The sequence below is a fragment of the Theobroma cacao genome, chromosome 4 (genome assembly GCF_000208745.1).
Source record: "Theobroma cacao cultivar B97-61/B2 chromosome 4, Criollo_cocoa_genome_V2, whole genome shotgun sequence".
NCBI lineage: Eukaryota > Viridiplantae > Streptophyta > Magnoliopsida > Malvales > Malvaceae > Theobroma > Theobroma cacao.
In genome coordinates, this window is record NC_030853.1 from 9,336,648 (window position 1) to 9,357,788 (window position 21,141).

Below are 21,141 nucleotides of genomic sequence, written 5' to 3' on the forward strand. Positions count from 1 at the left end.
CAACAATCATGTTTGCCTTAAAGATTTAGAGACATTACTTGTATGGTGAGACTTGTGAGATATATACGGACCACAAAAGTTTAAAGTATATATTTCAGCAGAGGGATCTTAACTTGCAACAACGTAGGTAGATGGAGGTCCTAAAAGATTATGATTGTACTATTCTCTACCATCTCGATAAGGCAAATGTAGTGGCAGATGCCTTGAGTCAAAAATCTATAGGGAGTTTGGCACATATCTCTACAGATAGGAGATCCTTGATTAGAGAGATCCATAGTTTGGGAGACATAGGTGTGCATTTAGAAGTTTCGGAGGCAAATGAATTGCTAGCACATTTTAGAGTGAGGCCTATTTTAATGGACCGGATTAAAGAAGCACAAAGTAAAGATGAGTTCATAGCTAAGGCCTCAGAGGATCCTTAAGGAAGGAAAGGAAAAATGTTTACTAAAGCCGCAGATGGAGTATTGAGGTATGGAATCAGACTTTATGTGCCCGATAGTGATGGATTGAGGAGAGAAATATTGGATGAGGCGCATATGGCAGCCTATGTGGTACATCCAGGGGCTACAAAGATGTATCAAGATTTGAAGGAGGTATATTGGTGGGAAGGACTTAAGAAAGATGTAGCTGAGTTTGTCTCCAAGTGCCTAGTTTGTCAGCAGGTTAAGGCCGAGGATCAAAGGCTTGCAGGGCTACTATAGCCATTACCAGTGCCTGAATGGAAGTGGGAGCATGTCGCAATGGACTTTGTAACGGGCTTGCCTCGAACTAGTGGGGGCTACGACTCGATTTGGATCATAGTAGATCGGTTAACGAAGTCAGTCCATTTTTTTTTGGTTAAGAATACTTACGGGGCTGCCCTGTATGCTCGAGTTTATGTGGATGAGATAGTACGACTGCATTGTATCCCCATTTCTATAGTATCTGATAAAGGAGCACAATTCACCAGTCGATTCTAGGGAAAGTTATAGGAAGCATTGGGCACTAAGTTGGATTTCAGCATGACTTTCCACCCTCTGTCAGTTAAAATTCCACTACGCAAGTATACGTATCGAGTAGATAGTATAATAGCAAGCAGAGTATCGATCCCACAGGGAATTGATCTAAAAATTCACTAAGTACTAAAATTAGAACAATCTAATCTTATCCAAACAATCAAAATTAATTAATTAACTAAATCTAATTAACTAAAATTAAAACCATCAAGAAAAATCAAAATAATAATAACTTGAGAAAATATCAAATCAAACAAGCCTAGGATTACAATATCCCTCACACTTCATCTAAATCTTACCTCTCTTCCTTAACTTATTTCAATGGGTTGAATTGCTAACCTACAGTCCTAAATTATTTATAAAGATCTCCTGACTCATCTTATAAAAATATCTATTTTACCCAAACACTATATCCCTATGTGAATTGAAATTAAAATAGACTCATTAAGTGCAGGCTTTAATCTAGTTACATATGGCCTATAGGTATATCCCTATCCTATAAGCAAATCAATTAATATGATCATATGTTATCCCAATTTTAGTATACTCTAAACTCCCTTTTCCAAGTTTGTTTAGGTTCCTAGATCAATTTAATTGGTGGCCAAGCAATTAAAAGCATTAAGAACAAATTGGAATAAACAATTCAAATCCCATTAAAGATAAGTAAGAAAAAGATTAAAAACTTAGATTACATGTGAGTTCAATTGCAATCCTAGAAAAAGAAAATTAGCTACTCATAATTGCAAAATAAAATAACATTGTATAAAATTCAACCATTGAAAGTAACAAGAAAATTAAAAGCCAAGGAAGAAAATAAAATAATAATTACCGTCTTGATCTCCAAGTTTCAGCCTCAACTTCTAAGTTCTTGAATCTTACAAAAGTTCTTCTCTAATGTTGTTAAACATATCCTATTTATACTAATAAACTTAACCTAAAGTTCCTTAAGTTGACCTAGGGTTTAATTGGGCTTAAAAGTGTAATAAAAGGCCAAAAAATCAATTATCAGCCTTTACAAATTTCCATTCCCGACACAGTACGTCTAGCCATTTTCCAATGCGATTTCTCTATCTTCGAGGCAGAACTGGGCAATATGATCTCCATAAAAGTTATAGCTCTGTCTCTTAGCTTTCCAATGGTCTAAGAATTACATCATTTGGAGTTTTTTAACTTGAGATATGGTCAAAATACTAAAGCATATGCAAGCAGATTCTGGGTCTTTCAACACTTTACTTTTCAAAATTAAGCCCAATCACTTTAATCCTACAAAAAATATAAAAACTAATAAATAATAACCAAATTAAAAGGAATAATATAAAATAAAGATATCTCACTTAAAAATAAACTAATTATAAAAACAACTAAAATAAGTAAATTATAATTGAAAATCGAGGACTTAACTAATATTTATAACAAAATCGAAATAAAATAATTCTATAAAATAGAATTATCACCCTCAGACTGATGGGTAATCTGAACGGATGATACAGACATTGGAAGATATGTTGAGGGCCTGTGTAATAGACCTTGGGGTCAAGTGGGATTGATATCTACCCTTGGTGGAGTTTGCCTATAACAACAGTTTCCAAGCTAGTATCCAAATGGCACCATTTGAAGCATTATATGGATGGAGGTGCAGGTCACCTATTGGATGGCTAGAGGTGGGAGAAAGGAAACTCTTGGGTCCTGAGTTGGTGCAGGATGCCATTGAGAAAATACGCATGATTCGAGAGAGGATATTGTCAGCACAAAGTAGACAGAAATCATATGCTGATAACAGACGGAGAGACTTGGAGTTTTAGGTAGGAGATCACGTATTTTTGAAGGTCTCACCAACAAAGGGGGTAATGAGATTTGGCAAGAAGGGAAAATTGAGTCCTTGGTATATAGGACCCTTCGAGATCTTAGAAAGGGTTGGAGCAGTGGCTTACCATTTGGCGCTACCACCAGACCTCTCGAACATTCACCCCGTATTCCATGTGTCAATGCTTAGGAAATATAACCCAAATCCATCTCATGTAATACGGTATGAAACCATCCAATTGCAAGATGATTTAACCTATGAGGAGCAACTAGTGGCTATCCTTGATAAGCAAGTCAAAAAGCTCTGTTCTAAGGATGTAGCCTCAATGAAAGTGTTATGGCGAAACCACATCAGTGAAGAGGTAACGTGGGAAGCCGATGAGGAGATGTGGACCAAGTATCCACACTTCTTTAATTCATAAAGGTATGCTACCTTATAGTTTGATTTAAATTCAGGGACCGAATTTCTTTTAGTGGGGGAGAATGTGAGACCTCGACCTTTATAGCCTTATAACTAGGTGTAGACACGATAACCCGAGCCAGGGGTAATTTCATCATTTCTTTAATGAGCCCTTAGAAGTATGCTTTCAAACATTTTTAAGGCCTAAGTAGGCATAAAGCATAAATGAATGATGAAAATAAGGATTAAATGACGAAGGAAATAAAATAATGATGATTTCCAAAGTAGGGGCAAAATAGTCATTTTTTAACTCGGGTCAAAATTTTAATTTTTCGTAAACTTGAGTATTTTTAGACCATTGTGGACTTCGCCTCAGTGTCAAAAGAGTAAAAAGATTGCACAAAGGATTGGAGAAGAATAAGCTAACTTGCTAAGGGCATTTTTGTAATTTAAGTGGAGTTAGATAAGCTTGAGCTATAAATATCATCTTCAAGCAGCTTCTTCTCACATTTTCCAGTAGCTTCTTCTTCTTCTTCCTTCTTCCCTCCAACGTTTCTTCATCCTCCATGAGAGTTCTCTTTAAGCTTCCATAACTCTTTCAAGCTAGCTTCACTTTTCATGCTTTTGTGCACCCTTTCATAGAATCTTTGTGCTCTTTCACTCTTTCATTTTAAAACCCTTGAAAAAAATATCTTACTTCCATACTTTCTCTCACTAGCTAGGTGTTTTAGAGAGAGAAAGAGAGAGCTTCCATAATAGCTTGAAATTTTTGGAAAGAGATTCAATTACGAAGCTACCAAGGTGAGTAGGGAATTAGAATTTGATATTTAAGTGTTGAGAATAGCAAGTGATGAGACTTGGAAATGTTTTGTAGTTAAGGTTGTTTATTCATTTTGAAGTGATTAGGATGGTGCAAATAATAGCCATTTAATAGCAGTTGGAAATTAGTTAAGAATGACTAGTAGAACCCAATTTAGAAAATAGCTTTGGAATAGTAATAATGCCAAGTTGCGTTGATGGTCATGTTGTTGTAAGTGATAGGTTCCAACGAAACCCTACACCTCCATTTGGAACATAGTCAACGCTAGAGCCTACCAAAACATCAATAAAGACTGGTGAGTGAACTTGCATTTCAAAATTTCTTTGGGAAATGTAATGTATTTGAATGAACATTTGAATGATTTTATCCAATGTTTCTTTAAAAATGTGTGCCAGGGAACAAGCCCTTGATAAAATGTTTTGATGTTGTGAAAAATATGAAATGTGTAAAAGGATGAATCCATGTGCTTCTATATTATGTTGGTAGGTATATATATGAATATATGTTTTGTATTGATGAATAATGTTGAAGTGTGCGAGTAAGGAGTGCACACATGATGATGATAGAGTGTGCGAGTAGGGAGTGCACACATGATGATGTTGAAGTGTGCGAGTAAAGAGTGCACACATGATGATGATATTGCATTGAATTGAGTGGTGTGGGATGGTATGCATGATGGTGTATGTATATACAAATATATATATGTTATAGAAAGTTTATGAAAATAATTGTGATTGTGTTGTGTGTTGGCATTGTTAAATGCTCCCAAATTACTTTTCATTTCAACAAGAAAGTGGCTTTTGATGTAACAAGACCCATTTCACTTAAAATGCTCTGTTTCTCGCTGCAGCAAGAAACTCTCAGGTTTTGGGGGTCACACTAGCCTGATTTTCACTACAGCGAGAAAATCTCAAGTTCTAATGGAGTACTTTCATTTTGATGAAGATTGTGACTGCCTTTCCATATGAATTGGGAAAAATGGTAAAGATAAAAGTTGTATCCTTGCCTCTTATCTTTCTAATGGTATAAAAATCAGGTCAATTAGACTTTTGTAATGGGAGATATACTAGAAAAACTGAAACATATGCAAACTAACACTGTTTCTTGCTACAGCGAGAAACTTGCTGCCTTGCTTGCTACCTTGCTTGATTTTGACATATTTTTCACCCATTTAACTTCATGGATTGATAATGGGTTTTTGCAACACTATGAGGTTATTAATCAAAGTTTGAAAGGAGGGGTTTTCAGTAAGAAATTAAATCAATTGCATTGTTTTTGAAACAAGTGCATCATGATTTCCAAATTCTTCCTATAGATTGCTTGTTCCTTTCTTATGTTCACTCACTGAGTTTATACTCACCTTTTTCAAATTCATGTTTTTAGATCAAGAGGCAGCCGGTAACTAGGTCGAGGTGTTCTCGTAGATTCGTATCCTTCTTAGGTATCTTGTCATTTCGTAGCAGCACTTTCACCTTGGTCACTCTGCTAAAAGCCCAAAGTCATTTTTGTTGTAAATACATACTTGTGATGTAAAATACTAAGATGTATACCTTAGACCATATATGTACATTTTGATTGGTACAGCTACCATGAGTGGCAATAGTTAATGTTATTTTAGGATAATATAAATGCAGTTTTGATTGTTATAATTACTATTAAAGTACTTAAAGGGTTGAGATTATGAGATGTAAATGTAAGAATAGTTGACGGGATAATGAGTACGATTATATAAATAAGCTTGCTTAGGCTTAGTGGGCTATGTCCATTGGGCCCATGAGCCGATCATGGCTCAAAAATTGGGTTGTGACAATAAGGGTAATAGAATATGAGATGTGGGATGTCATCATGGATGGACCCTTCATTCCCTCAACCATAAATGTAGTGACCAATTAAATGATTCCTAAGCCAAGGTCTGAATGGACTGAAGCTGAAACCAAAAAGGTCTAGACATATTTTAAGGCAATAAACACTTTGCATTGTGCTTTAACTACTACTGAGTTTAACAAAGTGTCAAGTTGTACCACTACTAAACAAGTGTGGGACAAACTTAGGATTATCCATGAAGGGACTTCACAAGTCAAGAAGTCCAAAATAGCTATCCTTACTCATAATTATGAGATGTTTTAAGATGGAACTTGGTGAAGATATCACCAGCATGGTTGATACGTTCACTAACATCACAAATAAACTCAGTCAGCTAGGCAAACCAATTCCTGAACATGAAATTGTCAAAAGACTTTTTAAAAGCCTACCCAAAAATTAAAAGCCAAAGGTAACTGCTATCCGTGAAGCCAAGGACTTAAATGTTATAACTCTTGATGAAATTTGTGGGTTTCTTATCACTCATGAGCTGGAGCTTAAAGAAGAAGAAGAAGAAGAGAAGAGAGAAGCAAAAGAAAAGAAGAAAAACATTACCATAAAAACAAGCATCCTTAAAGAAGAATTGGGCAATCTATCCTGTGATGATGATGAAAGATTGGCTATGGTTGCAAGAAGATTCAGAAAGCTCACGGGACAAAGAGATAGGAGTCTGGCTAAGAAAGGTTATAGAAGAGAACAAAGTTCTTCACAAAAAAACAGAAGTAAAAATGAATCCAACAAGAAAGATGATGTCATTTGTTATGAATGCAAGAAGCCTGAACACTTCAGGTCAGAATGTCCCTTGCTGAAGGAGGAAGGTCCCAAGAAAAACATAAAATCGAAGAAGGTAATGGTGGCTGCAACCTGGTCTGATAGTGATGTTTCAAGTTCAAATGCTGAAGAAGAAAAAGTGGAAGAAAGAGCAAATTTATGTTTGATGGCAAGAGATGAGGAATCCAAGGTATCTTCAACTCCTTGTGATATTTCTATTAATGAACTTCAAGAAGAGTATGAATGTCTTTATGGTGAATTCGAAAAACTTGCTTCAAAATACAAGATTTTAAAGAAAAAGACTGCATCTTTTAAGACAAATTTAGAAAAGATAAGACATGACTTTAATTCTATTTTTGAACAAAGAAACTTTCTTCAAACCAAACTAGAACATTCAAAAACATATTTTGAAATTCTAAAATTGGAATTGGAAAATAGAACTGAAGCTTTACAAAAAGCAATTGATGAAAATGCTGCTCGTAAGAGTTTGAGAAAAGAAACTTCAAGAAGAAACACATGTTTCAAGAAAAATTTTGATAATGTCTCATCTAGATGTTATATTTGTGATAGAATTGGTCATCTATCTTATGACTATTATAGAGAAAAAAGCATGCAAAAAACAAGAAAGATTTGGGTTCTAAAAGGATCCCATGTAGCAACTAACCTCCAAGGACTCATCAAGGTATGGGTACTTGTTAAGAAAAGCTAAAAATTTGTCTTGTAGGTTGAGCCAAACTGAGAAGACATATGTTCAAGAGCTCAACTGAAGGAGAAGCAACCATGGTACATGGACAATGGCTGCTCAAGGCATATGACTGGAAACGAAATGCTGTTTGCTCAGTTGGATAAGAAAAAAAGAGGTATTGTTTCTTTTGGAGATGATTCAAAAGGAAAATTCATGTTATAGGAACTATTGGTAAGAATTCTGAAGCTCAAATTAGTCATGTGTTGCTTGTTAAAGGTTTAAAACATAATTTATTAAGTATCAGTCAATTGTGTAGCTTTAAGGTATGTTTTGATTCAAATAAATGTGAAGTGATAGACATAAGTACCAACAAAGTTTCATTCATAGGAAAAAGAATCAAGAATATGTATGTTATATTTCTTGAAGATCTTGAGCTTAATTGTGAAACATGTTTTATGGCAAATGAAGAAAATGATATTTGGTTATGGCATAAAAAGCTTAGACATGTGAACATGCATACCATCTTAAAATTGATGAGAAAAAATTTGGTTATTGAATTGCCTGAACTTAAATTTGAGAATGATCAGATTTGTGATGCTTGCCAACTAGGTAAACAAGTTAGAACATCCTTCAAAACTAAGAAGATTGTCTCAACCTCAAGACCTCTTTAACTGCTACATATTGATTTATTTGGTCCAATTAACACAACTAGCCTAGGAGGCAAATGATATGGCTTTGCGATAGTTGATGACTACTCTAGGTATACTTGGGTCTACTTTCTTGCTCATAAAAAGGATACTCTACATGCATTTGTAAATCATTGTAAAAAGGTTCAAAATGAAAAAGGACTTGACATAGTTAGTATTAAGAGTGATCATGGAGGTGAGTTTGAAGGAGATGATTTTGAAAATTTTTGTAATGAAAAGGGGTTGGATCATAATTTTTCAGCACCTAGAACACCTCAACAAAATGGGGTTGTAGAAAGGAAAAACTGAACTTTAAAAGAAATGGCTTGAACCATGCTTTGTGAAAATAATCTATCAAAGTATTTTTGGGCAGAAGCTATCAACACAGCAGCCTACATTCTTAATGGAGTCTCAATAAGGGCCATGATATCAAAAACCCATATGAACTATACAAAGGTAGAAAACAAAACATCTCTCACTTTAAAAGTTTTAGCTGCAAATGCTTTGTGTTGAATAATGGAAAACATTTTTTAGGAAAGTTTGATGCTAAGAGTGATGAGGCGATATTTCTAGGATATGCATTAAACTCAAAAGCTTATAGAGTTTTTAACAAAAGAGCTTTAACAGTTGAAGAGTCTATCCATGTAGTTTTTGGTGAATCTAATACCTTGCAAAAGGAAGTTCTTGTTAATGAAAATGATGCAGAGGACTTTGAAAGACAAATGGAAGAAATGAGCCTAGAAAACAAGAAAAATAGTGAAGGAAGCTCTCCTGGAAGAGAAACAGAAACTCCACCTCTAAAAAATCTGTAAAGAACAGAAAGTCAGCATAATGACCTTCCAAAGAGCTGGAGATATGTAAAAGATCATCCACAAGAGCAGATCAGTGGTGATATTACATAAGAAGTCAAAACCAAGAGAGGAATTAGAGAAATGTGTGAGTTCTCAACTTTCATCTCACAAATCAAGCCTAAAAGCTTTGAAGAGGCAGAAAAAGAAGAAAGTTGGATATTGGCCATGCAAGAAGAGCTTGATCAATTTGAAAGAAATCGAGTATGGACAATGGTTTCTAGGTCATTAAATCACCCAATTGTTGGCACAAAATGGGTGTTTAGAAATAAAGTGGATGAGCAAGGTAATGTTATTAGGAACAAAGCTAGGCTAGTGGCTCAAGGGTATAACCAAGAGGAAGGCATTGATTGTGATGAAACATTTGCTTCTGTTGTTAGGATAGAAGCCATAAGATTATTGCTTGCATTTGCATATTTTATGAACTTCAAATTATTCCAAATGGATGTGAAAAGTGCATTTTTAAATGGTTTTATTCAAGAGGAAGTCTATGTCAAACAACCCCTCAGATTTGATGGCTTTGAAAAACCTAATTATGTTTTCAAACAACATAAGGCCTTGTATGGACTAAAACAAGCTCCAAGAACTTGGTATGAAAGACTCTCAAAGTTTTTAGTTGAGAAAGGATATAGTAGAAGAAGTATTGACACAACATTGTTTATTAAGAAATGCTAGAATGATTTAATTGTTGTTCAAATTTATGTGAATGATATTGTGTTTGGTGCTACTAATAAGGCTTTGTGCAAGAACTTTGCTGAAGAAATGCAGGGTGAATTCGAAAAGAGCATGATGGGTGAACTGAAATTCTTTCTTGGCCCTCGAATCAAACAAAGTAAGGAGGGCATCTATATCAGTCAAGAAAGATATATTCAAGACATGATGAAAAAGTTTGATATGCTGAAGTTGAAATCAATAAGCACACAAATGATGTCACAACCCAAATTCTAGGCTATGACTGGTGCATGGGCCCAATGGGCATAGCCCACTAAGCCCAAGCAAGCCTATTTAAGTAATCTCGATCATTTATCCCAACCATCATTTCTAAAACCACATATTGTAATTCTCAACTAAAAATATTTTAGTAACATTTTATAGTGACCCAATACTCACCATTTTGTTATGTCTAAATAATGCCACCTGTTTGCCAACTCATAGTGGCATCAGTAATCAAATATACATATTTGACTTATAACATGAATCTTAGTGGATTACATTACATATAAGTGTTAACAGGTAACAGACTCTTGACCATCAACGGAGTGACCGTGGGTGAAGGTACAGCTACTGAGATGCCATAGTACCTACCAAGAAGGCGAGCATATATGGACAACTCAATCTAGGTCCCAACTGCCTTCGAATCTGAAAACATGAAGTTTAAAAATGTGAGTATAAAACTCAATGAGTGAACATAAGAAGGGAACAAGCAATCGATAGGAAGAATTTAGAAATCATGATGCACTTGTTTCAAAAACAATGTAATTGATTTAATTTTTAACTAAAAACCCCTTCTTTCAAACTTTGATTAATAACCTCATAGTGTTGCAAAAACCCATTATCAGTCCATGAAGTTAAATGGGTGAAAAATATGTCAAAATCAAGCAAGGTGGCAAGCATGGCAGCAAGTTTCTCTCTACAGCGAGAAATAGTGTCAGTTTGCATGTATTTCAGTTTTTCTAGCATATCTCCCACTACAAAAGTTCAATTGACCTGATTTTTATACAATTAAAAACATAAGAGGAAGGGCTACAACTTTTATGTTTACTACCTTTCCCAGTTCGGACGGGAAGGTGGTTAAAATCTTCATCAAAGTGAAAGCACTGCACTAGAACCTGAGAGTTTCTCACTACAGTGAGAATCAGGCCAATGTGAGCCCAAAAACTCGAGAGTTTCTAGCTGCAGTGAAAATGAATCTCGCTGCAGCAAGAAACAGGGCATTTTGAGTGAAATGGGTCTTGTTACATCAAAAGCCCTTTTCTTGTTGAAATGAAAAGCAATTTGGGAGCAATTAACAATGACAACACACAACAAAATCACAATTATTTTCATAAACTTTCTATAACATATATATATATATATATTTGTATATACATACATCATAACGCATACCATTCCACCACACTCAACTCAATGCAATATCATCATCATGTGTGCACTCTCTACTCGCACACTTCAACATCATCATGTGTGCACTCCCTACTTGCACACTCTATCATCATCATGTGTGCACTCCCTACTCGCACACTTTAACATCATCACACAACATTATTCATCAATACAAAACATATATTCATATATATATATACCTACCAACATAATATAGAAGCACATGGATTCATCCTTTTACATATTTTACATTTTCACAACATCAAAGCATTTTATCAAGGGCTTGTTCCCCAGCACACATTTTTAAACAAAGGTTGGATAAAATCATTCAAATGTTAAATCCAAATACATTTGCATTTCCCAAAGCAAATTTTTAAATGCAAGTTCACTCACCAGTCTTGTTGATTCTTTTGCTTGACTCTAACCTCAACTAATGCTCCAAATGGACATGTGAGGCCTTGTTGGAACCTATACACACAAACCAACCCAAATTGGCTTTAATATAATTCCAAAAGCTCTTTCCTACTCAAGTTCTACTAGTTATTCCTAACTAGCTTCCAATTGCCATTAAGTGGCTAGTTATTCACACTACTCTAGTCACCTTAAGAGTGAATAAACAACCTCAATGATAAAACACTCATAAACCCCATTGTTAGCCATTATCAACAACTAAAGAAATTTAACCTTAACTTATACTCACCTTGATGGTCTTTGTAGTTGAATTCTCTTTCAAAATTCTTCAAGCTAACAAGGGAAATCACTCTCTCTCTTTACATGTCCAGCTAGTGAGAGGAAGATGGAAGTAAGACTTTTTAAGGGTTTTAAGGTGAGAGAGTGAAATAGCACAAAAGGTTCTATGAAAAAGTGCTCAAAAGCATGAAAATTGAAGTTAGAGAGAGAGTTATGGAAGCTTTAAGGGAGGCTCCCATGGAGATGAAGAAACGTGAGAGGGGAAAGGAAGAAGCAATGGCTGGAAGCTGCTGTGAACTATTGGAGCTTTAGATATTTATATCTAAAGTTTATCCACTTCTCACATAAATTACCAAAATGCCCTTAACATGGTGACTTTGTCTTCCTCCCATCCTTTGTGCAACCTTTTACTCTTTTGACACTAGGGCAAGGTCCATAATAGTCTAGAAATACTCGGGTTCACGAAAACATAAAATTTAGACTCAAGATGCAAAATGACCATTTTGCCCCTATTGTGGAAATTATCATTATTTTTATCTTTTTCATTTATTTACCATCATAAACATCATTCATTCATTCCTTAGGCCTATTCAGACCTTAATAGCATAAAAAAAAACCCACTCGTAAGAGCTCACTAAGAGAAATTATGAAATTACCCTTAGTTTGCATTATCGCGTCTACTTCTAGTTATATGTCTATGGAAATCGAGATTTCAAAAGTTCACTTTTGGATTACCCTTTTTAACTCGGTATTTAACCTCAATTGGCATTTGTAAACTTTATTAGCCACCGTATCAAAATATGAGATACTACAAATGAGTCCCTCCACCAAACTTGATACTAATGAGAGAGGAAAAAGTGTCAATAAAAAGCTTTATAGAGGTATGATTGGATCTTTGCTTTTTTTAACTACTAGTAGACTTGATATCCAATTTACTGTATGGTTGTGCACACAATTTCAATCACAACCCAAAGAGTCATGCTTGACTACTGCAAAAAGAATTTTGAGGTACCTCATAGATACACAAACTTTAGGAATATGGTATTCTAGAGAATCATCCTTTAGCCTTATTGGATATTCTGATGCTAATTTTGCTGGAAGTAAAACGGATAGAAAGAGTACTAGTGGGACTTGTCAGTTTCTAGGAAATATGCTTGTGTCCTGGTCAAGCAAGAAACAAACTCTATTGCACTCTCCACAACTAAAGCTGAATATATTTCCTTAGGTAATTGCTATGCTTATATTTTATGAATTAAACAACAATTAAAAGACTTTAGAGTAACCATGCATAATGTACCAATATTTTGTGATAACACAAGTGCCATAAACATCTCAAAGAATCCCGTTCAGCACTCTAGGACCAAACATATTGAAATTAGACATCACTTTATTAGAGACCATGTGATTAAAGGAGACATTAAGATTGAGTTTGTTAACACTTTGCAACAATTAGCTGGTATATTCACCAAGCCCCTAAATGAGGAAAGATTCTGTGAAATTAGGAGAAATCTAGGAATGGTTAATGTACAGGAGCTTTAGGAAAATTTGTGAGCCTTTCATTCATAAGACAGTAGTTACTTGGTTAATTAAGAGAATCGCTTAACCAACTAAGAGCATTCTGTTTCTTTTTGTTAATAGACTTAGCCGGATAAGAGCAAAACTTAATTAGTTAAGAAACTGAGATAAAATATAATAAAAAGAAAAAAAGCAAGCATACCGGGTGAAAAAGAAAAGAAAAACCACATAAATGAAAAATAAAAAAAGAGCCAAAATTTTGAATTTTGAAAAAGAGGGTAACTGATTGCATTTAAAAGGGGGAGTCTAACGGTTTTTAAAGAAGAAAAACTACTCTTAACTCCTCACCCTCTCCTTTTATTCTCTCCCATCAGAAGCCACTTCTCTCAAAATCGAAACCCCGTTCCTCTCAAACTCTCAAAACCCTAAGTCTGAAACTGCTCAAAATTGATGGCCGAATTCGCATTACCTAATAATGTTTTGGAAAAGAAAAAAGGAAAATGATCCATGGAAGAGAGTCCATCAATCGAGATTCAAAAGAAAAGGAAGAAGGATGAGTCAGCTTCGATGACAGAGAAGACTGGGAAAAAACGAAAGAAAAAGAACAAACATCAGAGAAAAAGAAGGAAAAAGAAAAATCATCTAGAAAAGGCACTCTTCCATCCACCAAATTTAAAAACAAAACTCATGGGGAGAGGTTTAGGAAGATAGAGAATGCACCCATTTCATGTGGGAAATACATTGACTGGGATAGCTTTAATGAGGTTCCAAAAATTAAAGAGGGTTGATCAGATTATTTTGAAGAGATAAAATTAAGGAAATTGAGTGTTTTTAAGAACAGAACCTATAGTGCCAGCTTAGTGGAGGAATTCTATGCTAGCATTGCACTTAATGAAGTGAACTTGAAGAACCTGAGGAGTTTGTTGATGATGGTCTGAATGTATTCCTGAATGGAAAGGAGTTTGTGGTCGGGGCCATGGATTTGGGAAGTTGGCTCAAAGTTGAGTGTGAAGAGGGAGTATATGAAATTCCTGAAGATTATGACCCCTAATCTCTGTGGAAAATAATAATAGGGAAAAAAGAAAGATATTCATCCAAAAGTTATGCTAGTTTCATTAAAAGCCCTTAGATTAGGATCCTGCATTATTTCATTGTCTCTACAATTCATGGAAAAAGTGGTAGCTTCAGCTACGTAGGCCTTCAAGATATGTGGCTGATGAAGCATGCCTTTAATGTTACTCCCCTTAACTTAGGCAGATTCATGATAGAAAGGATGAGAGAAACATGTCAAGTTGATAAGGTAAATCTGTCGTATGGAACATAATTACCTTTATGATTAAGCAAAAGGGCATATGGAGTTCAAGATATGAAATGGACCAAGTGGAAAGTAAGGACCAATCAATCTATCTAGGAAGTTTTCCAAAAGATGGGGTACAAACTAGAAGGAGAAAAGTTTGTCAAGACCTCCAAGATTACTCCAAGGGATGAGCATTCCATCCTTACTTAGACAACTTCCTCCTAGATTTCGAAGAAAATGATTCTGAATTTGCTGATGAGAATTGATGGAAAACTCATTGACTAGTCTGCAAGGATGCAGAAAATTGATGATAAGTTGGAAGAGCTAGAAAATGTAATGAAAGAAAAAGGAAAATCACCTTTTGGTCTTGCAACTGAATACAATTCTACAACACTAAGTCCAGCACCAGCAGGACAAGCTGCTGAAAGTATTGTCCTCCAAGCTGAAGGTGATGAGCAAGAATTTGTTCTAGTAAGGAAATCTCTCACTCTTAAGACTCAAAATGAAGAAGAATCTAATAAAGGCACTAAAGTACTTGGATCCTTTAATGACAACTCTCCACCACATAATGAACCACAACCAGAAAAACCATCTCCTACTAACTATGAAGAAGTTTTAATAATGGATGTTTTTCACGAAATGGTCAGAGAAGAACAAGCAGAAAGAGAAGCAACAAAGAATAAAGCTCAGAAGTTAGCATCTGCAAAGGCTTCTCTTGAGTCAGTTCACATTGCTAGAGATAGTGGACTTACTGATATAGAACAAGGGCAAGCAGTTGCTTCCACCAAAGCTAAATCTAAACCTACTAGCAAAGGCAGAAAGACTATGGCAACAAAAACTAAGTTCCCCAAAAGGAGAATGTCCTCCAAATTAGTTGAAAAAGCCAAACCTTCAATCAAGTCTTCTATTCAGGATCCACTCCAAGTTTCAGACACATCTTCTTCTGATTCTTCCCCAAAAAAATCCTCACCTGTGCCATCTCTTGAACCCTTCAATGTCCATTTTGGCACTGATAAGTCTACCCTCTCTGACTCTTCTCAAACCAATTCACCATCCTTGTTTTTATTGATGACAAAAAGAGGGAAAGATAGAAAGCTTAGGGAAGATAGAAAGTAAAAGAATTTTAGGGAGAAAGTAGAAGTGATTTAGGAGTAATTTAGGAATCCAAATCTAACTCTCTGATGATATTGGGCTGTTTATGTTATTTTGTGTTCTGATGGTTGTTTTGGATGCTGATAGCTTGCTGATAAGCTATTTTATGGTTGTTCTATTGGATTGTGAATGGAAACTATTTTTAAAATGAAAATGGATGCTGCTTATGCTTTTATGATATATGATATTTCTGTTGGATGGTTAATGGCATTTATTTTTGGAATGGATATGATTTGTTGAAAATATGCTGATGACAGTGAATGATATTCTATCACCTATAGCTAATTGTTTTGTAAGGCTGTATAATAATACCTGTCAAATGGTTGAATCTATACCTATAATTTTTTTAAAGAAATGGATAAAAACTTGTTGAATTGAATAATAAAATCATGCATACATTAAGGGGGAGCACACACTCAGTGGGAGAAAATCCTCATTTTGTGCAGAACAAAAAGAAACTAATAGACACTGTGCTGTTAATCAAGGAATGTTTTGTCATCATTAAAAAGGGGGAGATCATTGGCTTCATTAGTTTTTGATGATAATAAAACATTCCCACTCATTTATGTCTAACTTTACTACTTGAGTGTGTAAGACAAAAATGTATGTCAATAATAATTCATTGAAAAGTTAATATCAAAACTCATAAGAATAAGGAGCTACAAATGAGCCACAAAACAAAAGCCTCTTAGTTGGATAAAGAAAGGAGTTAGTCAACTAAAACTCAAAAATGAAGATGAGCCGGTTTAGAGACAGAGACAACTTAATCGACTAAGAAGTATCATTAGTAGACTAAGAGCTTACCGTTAGAAGCTGGGTTCAGAGACAGAGACAACTTAATCGACTAAGAAGTATTGTTGGTCGACTAAGAGCTTACTACCAAAAACTGAGAATAAAGACAGAGATGACTTAATTGACTAAGAAACATAGTTAGTCGACTAAGAGCATTCTATCAGAAAATTTGAATTTAATGCTAGAAGATAGAATAACGGCTATAACTATCTCCAAACTGTTTGCCAATGGTCAGAAACCGTTAAACATCCATCAGAGTTGGTTTTTCAAGTATAAAACCCTCCCCAATGGCTAAGAACAAGATCAAATGCTTCCAAGATCAAAATGAGCTCAAAAATAGAAAAAACTCTCTACATACTTTCTGCACTTCACTTTTATCCTTGTAATAGAGTTAAACACTTCACCTTGTACCATTCGGATCAGGTTAGTGATCATAGGTACTTCTTTATTTCTCTCCTCCTTGAATACTTAGAGTGAACGAGTCACTTTAAGGGGTTTAATCAAGCTTGGGTTGCTTGAGTGGTTGTATAGGTTCTAACTCATCCTAGAAAAGTTAGTTTTGGGTTTTGGTTGATCCCGAAAAAAATCATTGTTAAAGGTTGTGGTTGAGCTTGTGAAAAGCCATTGTAAAAGTTTGGTGGAAGCTTGGGAATTCCAACATTTATAGTAATTTGGTTTGAAAAATCCTTGGTTGAACAATCAAGGTAGTGGATGTAGGTTTTTGACCAAACCACTATAAATCTTTGTGTATTGTCTGCTTTATTTTATTTTTCATTTTCATTCTTCCTTAAATCATTCCTTCATCTTGCATCAAATTTCTCATCATTGATCTTCAATTTGCCCCCAATTAGAAATTAAGTTTAGTAAGAGCCAAACATTGCTATTTACCCCCTTCTAGCACATTTATTTGGGACCAACAGTTAGAAAAGGCTTGAAACTGCTTACAAGGGAATATGTATTGGCACATTACCAAATGTATCGATATATTTATGATAGGATGAACAATGCAAGGCCTATAAGAGGAATTATATCGATACATTTAAGAATGTATCAATAGATTGGGCTAAAAATGAGCATGTATCGATACATTGTCCAAATGTATCGATACATTTGAAGGAGAGAGCACTTGGGACCATTTTGCTCATAATGTATTGATACATTGCCTTAATGTATCAATACATTTATTCGAAATAAGGGCAAATGTATCGATACATCAAAGAAAAAAGGCAAAATTAAAAATGGGTTTTGGGCTATTTCGCCTTATTTGTTTTTTTCATCTTTTTCCTTTATTCTTTCTCTACCCTATACAAAACCCTAAGCCTCGAAATGCCATTTGGAGCTCATTTGAGCTATATCCAAGCTTAAGAAACAATCCAGAGGTAAGATTATGTATTTTTACCAATTGATTTTCGATTTTATCAGTTAATAAGTTCATATCCAAATATTTTCAAGTTTCGTTAAACTCTCTCCCTTTGAGTTTAATGGAGACTTGGAGACTAGATTTGTTGGAAGATTGAGCATATATATATTGAATTTAATTATTTTTTAAAAGTTGGGATATTTTCAAAAGTTAAGAAATAATTATGATTTTGATGTTTAGATGTGTCCAAGGGGAAAGTTGAGTTATTTTACTCATGCTTGAGCTGAAGAATAATTGGAGGCTAAGAATTGGAGCTTGGCTAATGATGCACCTTTGATTGTCAAGGTGAGTGGGATTTAATTAAATGTATGTTATGCATTTCTCATAATGTATGCGTTGCCATGCTACTTAAATGTTGTGTGTATGCCTAGATGAGAATATCTAGGCTAATGAAATTGATATATATATATGTATATATATGTATGTGTGTGTGTGTGAATATGTATGTTTGCTTAGAGGTATGTGCCTAGGTTAGAGAATGAATATGATTTTGTGTTTAGTTGAGGATGTGTATTTTAATTAGTTATCTAGAATAGGAAATTTGTGTTTGTGTGATTTGTGGTGAGCCACATGATGGCATTGTGTTAGAACCCATGGTATGTAGGACCTAGAGTAAAAGGTCTACCCATAGTGTTATCCGAATTATGAATTAAGGACTGTGCCAAATTGTGATGAATGGATTGCCTAATTAGGTATATGGGCATGATGTGTATTTGACTTAATGGCATAGCGATCGAGGTGATGTTAAGTATGTGGGGCTAAAGAGCCATGATTGCTTATGGACAGGATTTATGCGTGAACACCAACATATTTGTGGTTGATTTGAGGATATGCATAAGGTTGTTAAGCCATGATTGATACAATTAAATATGATGAATACTAATGTGTGTTAAAGGCATGAGGGCTTATGATTGATTATGTTTTGTTTGATGATGCCTTGGAGATTTGAAGGCATTTAGAATTATACCGAGTCTAGAAATGATTGAAGCTTATTGAACTTGAATATGATTTGATGGGGATATATGCAATGTTACAAGCACGATGGCCTGATTTATGGATTTGTGTTTCATCAGAAGGATGAATTTCGGATGTTGATTTGACTTGAGGTGGAGTGGAGTCTTATGCCTTATGACTATGTGTGTGCCTGCAGGGATGGTGGCACTAATCCTACTTATGATTCTCGCTCACAGTGCTCTGATGCCACCCGTTAAGATTACTTCAAGTGATGCCAATGTTGGGAGATTACTTCGGTAGATGATATGATTCTCTGCCAGTTGCTTTAGTGTTGTGCGTGATCTGTTCTCCCCCTGTTGCTTCGGCACGTGCATAATCTATTTCTTTACCCATTGGCTTTGCCTTGCTCGTGATTTGTTTCTCCATTGATTGACTGAGCATGATCTGACTATGTCCAGGGCAGGACTACTCATTTGATTTCGTTTGACTATGATGACATGCATCGGGTATGGCATGATCTGATTTGAAATATGAATATTTGGTGACCACTATGAATGATATTTGATGAAAAGTTTGAGATAAGTGGTTTATTTGTAAATGAGACTTGAGGTTGGGCTCGACAACTAAGGTGTGCCTATAAAGCCTAGTTTAATAATAACGGCTCTAAGGGTAAGCCTTAAATTGATATGGTTTGATGTGAGAGCATAGAACTTGTGAATTGTGAATATAATACACAGTTAAGATGTGATCCAGCATGAATTTGATATGATGAGTTGTGCATGTAGGAGATTAAGATGATCTTCACACCTTTGAATTGGAGATGTTTGAATATGAAAGTTTTATGGCTAGATAGGCCTAAAAATATTTTATTTGTTATGCAATGATAGCATCCCCTTATTAAGTATTAGATGACTCACCCCTCTATTGTACCATGTGTAGATAAGAGAAGCTATGGGGTTTCGTGCCAAGTGTCGTAGATTTGACGGACATATAATTGGCATCTAGTAGGTCTCCCTCCTAACATGTCACTTCGTTGAGTTCGTGTGGGCCTTCCTCCTTCCCGTTTGATTGGTTTGTGAAATATGTTAGGCATGATGTGCCATTTGAATTGTATAAGTGTTGTTATGTACAAACTTGATTTGATGGCCAACGTACGGCCTTATGAATATTTGTATGAATTATGTGCTAGGGAAAATGTATTATATTTGAATTTGTTATGAATATTTGATTATAAATCCCTTGGCAATTGTGTTATATGATTTTGGACTCTAAGGCTTGCTCGAGTCTAGTGGGCTTGCCTGTTAGGCTTGTGCATCAGTCACGGACCCTCGGATTTGGGTCATGACAATTGTATAATAAGTATTATTAGTGCATGCATGATGATTTTGCATGCAAATGGATGTTATAAGATGCTTTCGCATGTAATGATGAATGTTTACTGAAGTTATGGTAAGAAGTTTGCTTGAGCCTAGTGAGTTATGCTTGTCGGGGTCCAAACGCAAGTCACGATCCCTCTAGAAAATAGGATGTGACACCAAGACTTTTCATATTCCTTGGCCTAAAAACCGTAAAGCCTTCATCTTTTTCTTTCATCCTTCCTATCCATTGCTGCCCTATAATATTCCCACTCTCCCTTTCTTCCATTTTTCATTTCTTCATCATTCTTCCACCAAAATTAATGTTCTTGTACTATTTTTTCATGTTTTCTTCTCTTGTTTCACCTCTACACTAAATTTCTTCTAGAAAAAGCCTCCTTCCACCATTTTTAACCTTGGTTGAAATTTCTAGAGAGAGAAAGTCCCTCTTTCTCTTCAATTTCTTGATTTCTCTTTTAAAAACCTTTCTTTCCCACCAAATTTACATATTCTAGCTTAAATTTAAAGGTTTGATTAAGGTAAATGAAAAGCCCCAATTTCAAATTTTCAATTAGGGTTTATTTCAATAATTTTTCAATTTCTAACAATTAATTGTTTGTTTAGTGGTAGAATTCTAGATTGAGTTCATTTACAAGCTCATCTAGGTAAGTGGACTTGAAATTGAGGTAATTGAGGTTGTGAATTTGAGTTGTAAGATGGAATTAAGGGTTGAAATTTTATTAAATTGGTAATTACTTCATGGAAATCGAGGGCTTATGTGTAGAATGGTTAATTGGGTGGAAATTGCCTTATGGAATTGAGGGTTTATGTGTTGAGTGGTTAATTGGATTGAAATTGCCTTATGGAATGGAGGGCTTCTGTGTTAATAAGGTTTATTAGGTTAAATTTGAGGCTAGGTTGAGAAATTGAGTAGAATTACTTTATGGAATTTACAAATTGGTATTATGTTTAGTTAAATTAAGTATGGTTTGTGA